A 3,989-nucleotide genomic window follows, 5' to 3' on the forward strand; every position below is an offset into this window, starting at 1 on the left:
CTCGGACCCCATGTATTCATCCGCCTTTAGAAAAGAAGCAATGTTCTGAGCCACTAGTTGAACTGTACAGCCAAAGCTTTGCTTTGTGATTTCGAAATACTAGGACGTGACTGCCTAATGGAGGGGAGTGTGACCTCTGGGTGCGCCTCCTCTCCCTCCTCCCCCTCCCCCCGCGCTTTTTCAGCTCTGTCCAGTCGCTTTTAACATTTGCTTCTCTTTGTTTTCTCCTTCCCTGATCTGCTGTTTGCTCTCCCTCACTCCTGCTCTGTTCTGAGGGTGAGCTGAATGCATACATTGACCTGAGATTTTATCAATTTAATTTGGCTATTCCATGTAGTATGTAGAGGAGCAAAGTCCATTCTGCTTTCCTCTTCTATGTGGAATGGGTGAGCGGAACAGAGGAAGCACTGCTAGAGCCCAAGTCCTGTGTCACCCTCTGGTATAGCGAGGTTGCCACCTTCTGACTGGCAAATGGAAAATGCCAGGTATGCATTAACGTTTGCAGTGTAGTTGTAGCTGTGTCGGTCCCTGGATATTAGAGAGAAGGTGGGTGGTCCAGTAAAAGATATTACTTCACCCACCTTGTCTCTCAGGTATGCATTAATGTAACGAATGGGACCAGACTGCTGCCATCTCTTCAGCTGCTCCTGTGGTTTGTAGTTTGAGCTCTTTGCCTGTGTTGAAATTCACTAAAAATGAAATAATTAACTCTACTACTGTATTCCCCCCCCCCCCCCCCAATTCAGTGTTTGCTTTTCTGGTGCAGAAAGATTGAAGGGAACAGACGAGAACCTATGTGGGAATTTAACTTCAAATTCAAAAAACAGGTATGAAAGCTAAGCACTTGCCATTGAAATGTCAGGGCGGTAAGGTTTTGAAGCCATAATGATTTTTCTTCCAGAGTTGTTATTGATGGGCGCAGTAGAGCAATTAAAATCAGATCTCCTGGTAAAAGAAATACATGTTGCCAAATGCAGAGGTGGGCACGTAAGGCACTTGTGGAACTGCTGAGTAGGGAAACTAGAGCAGGAGGCAATTCTTACTGCTTTAAAACAGGCCAACGTTTTCAGTCTTGAGTGTCTAAAGGATTAGATCCCTATGTCCATATTTAGGCTGCCGATTGCCTGCCCCTAACCCAACGTGCTGAGTATCTATAGCCCCAAATACCTTCAGTGGGGAGTTGCGATGACTCGGCTCCTCTGAAAAGCCAGTCACTTTGATTTAGTGGCCTACGGTTAGGGACCCAAGTTTGAAATGTGTTGCATTAATGTCTTTTCTCTCGTCACACGGAAAGCCTTTCCAAAGCTAACCAACCCTTTTCTCAGGGGGTGACAGTAATCTTTGTGAAACCCTCCTTTAACCAGACTCAGGATAAATGTATAATACCGAGCACCCTATCAGGACCTGCAGAGTCTGTCTTCAAAGAGACAGTCTTGCAAACCCTCCATCCCAGGGTTTTCATTGACCATGGAACCCTTTGGCCCGAACAGTTGGGTGTTAGGCGGGAATCTGCTGCTGAGCCAGGATGGTCTCTAGACATGAAGTGAAATTTCTGGTTGGCTTCAGTTGAGTTGAATGAACCGGTCTGTCTCGTTCTGTCAAGCCTCCCAGATTGAAGAGTAACTCTTGCAAAGGTCTTCAGCCACCTGTTCAGTATGAGGATGTTCACACAAATCCTGAGCAGGACTGCTGTCTGCTGCAAATCACCACCCTCAACTTCATCTTCCTGTCGGTAGTCATGGGTATGATATTTACCTTGGTAAGTGTTAAGAAATCTGCATGTAAGCACCATCAAAATGTGCTAAGAAAATGGTCTGGTCATTACCGCTTGTCTGTAAATCTTGCTGCACCAGCAGACTAATTAATATGCATTTCCCTAGTGCATTGGGGCCATCACTCAAGGATCTCTTCAGTTTAGTTTCTGCAAGTCACTAAATTCTCTGATGGTTGATGTAGATTCATGGCAACAGCCCTCGAGGCCCAACTAGAACGGACTGTTTGTCAGCCGTCTTCAACGAAATGTGCTCCATTCCTGGGGGAAGGAGGGATGAGGATTTGTATTCTCATCGTGCCTAGGAGTCTTAGTCAGCAGCCCCCAACATACCCTAGATAACTTATGGGTATTAAAGGTAGAATTGGAGAATAGTGTCCAAGTTCTCTCACCTTTGCACTTCCGTAAGATCAAAGCTCCAAATAACATTTATTTCAACTTTAGAAGAGAGTTGGTTGATCTTTCAGATTTTGATGATGTCTTTCTAGTATCTTTTTTGTGAAAAGCATACTTTTTGGAGGCCCTCAATTTAAAAAAAAAAAGTATTTGAAAATATAAAGTTTAAGTGTAAAACACCACAAAGAAAATGTTTGTCCAATAAGAATTAGGGATCAGCATTCACAGTAGTAGATAGTATTTGAAGAGAAATTAGATACTGCTTCCAGAAAATGCCTAGATGTCTATTAAGGAAATTGCCAATTTTCTTCCCTGCAGTTCACAATAAACATGAGCACTGACATGAGACATCACAGAGTGAGGTTGGTGTTCCAGGATTCTCCTGTCCGGAACGGCAAGAAGCCCCGACTTGACCAAGGAGTACAAGTTATCCTGGACCCTGTGCACAGTGTACGTCTCTTGGATTGGTGGCATCCGCAGTACCCGTTTTCTCTGAAGGCTTAGCACGCTCCTACTGCATCTGTGAGTAGCCATGTCAGGTAGGAACTGGGAAATCCTGTTTTTATTTCCTGAATAAATTCTCCAATTTCCTTACAAATGAGTGAAGCTGCAATGCCAGTCTCTGTATATAATTTCCAGCCAGTAATGAGCAGAATCGAGTGTAAATGGAAATGATTTGTAAACACATTTCTGTGTAAAGTTCACATTTTATGATTTGAAAGGAGCACCATGAAACTGTTCATTTAAAATCCTTTTGGTGTTAACGAAAGTCGTCCTGTGTTCTGTTCCAGATCCAATGTGGTCAGAGAGATTTTCAGACCAAGTGTCAATGAAATCAGTGTGTGTCTTACTGTAGCATGATCAAACTCAAATGCAGCAGTATTATCCTACACTGATGCAGCAAGTGGAATAGCAGTGACAATCACTAGTCATGCTTCAATCTCTTATCTGCATGAGCACAATAAAGGCATAAATGATCAAGCAAAGAGATTGCCTTTACAGCTCACATTTAAATTAAATGTGTGTGGCGATAAGGCAAAAAAAACACTTACAAAAGTTCGTATCCTGATGCTTTCTTTAAGAAAGAGAATCTAAAACACACATAATGGAAAGGCTCTTGTGGCATGTGGGAACTAAACAAAAACTAACCGCATGAGTTAATAAGTGCTCAGACTTCAGGCATTAGAAGAGTAAGATTGTCTGTGAGCTAAGCTAACAGTGTTTGGAGCTAGTGACTGTGGGAAAGCTATTAGGAGCAAAGAGGAAGCATCCAGTTCCCAGTGGACAAATTAACTACCTGGGAAAAATAAACCCAACCCTTTTGGCTCTACTTAGTGGTGTGAGAGGGCTAAGCAGGGTACTGTGTCTACTTCAGCATATCTGGAGTTGCAGCACCACAATACCCAGAATAGATGGGGGCATGAGTTTTATGCAGAACCATGGGGAAGTATCGTGCATCTTATGACAGGAAGAAGAGCTTCATAATTCCACCTAAAATCCTCTGATTTTGAGCCTCAAGGGATTTGAGATAATAGCTTCCCTGGCCCTGCAGACCATAGGGGCAGTTGAATCTCAGTGCAAAGTACATCTGCATGAGGGAGTGTGACTGGGGCTGAGTGCAGGGTGAGTTGATGCCCTGAAGTAACTACTGACGGAAACCGGGTGTTCTGCTTTGCAGCTTATCAGTGGAGGTGAGCCCAGTTAACTTATCGGTCCTGTTTCAACCCAAATCTTGTGCAGGGTAGAGGCAAGAAGTATGTGATCCACAGTGAATGCAACAGCCTGTCCTTGAAGGAGGCTGCTGGGATAGAGCAAATGGGAT

General features: G+C 43.8%; 1 long non-coding RNA gene across 1 annotated transcript; it reads left to right on the plus strand.

The window, feature by feature from the left end:
* The first annotated feature begins 65 nt into the window (after positions 1 to 65).
* On the plus strand, positions 66 to 2,617 carry LOC135980170 (uncharacterized). Its single transcript, XR_010597370.1, has 4 exons — positions 66 to 485; positions 747 to 827; positions 1,604 to 1,742; positions 2,486 to 2,617. It is a non-coding gene; the product is annotated as an uncharacterized LOC135980170 (long non-coding RNA).
* Positions 2,618 to 3,989: the final 1,372 nt, after the last annotated feature.

This window comes from Chrysemys picta, unplaced genomic scaffold (assembly GCF_011386835.1).
Source record: "Chrysemys picta bellii isolate R12L10 unplaced genomic scaffold, ASM1138683v2 scaf2058, whole genome shotgun sequence".
NCBI lineage: Eukaryota > Metazoa > Chordata > Testudines > Emydidae > Chrysemys > Chrysemys picta.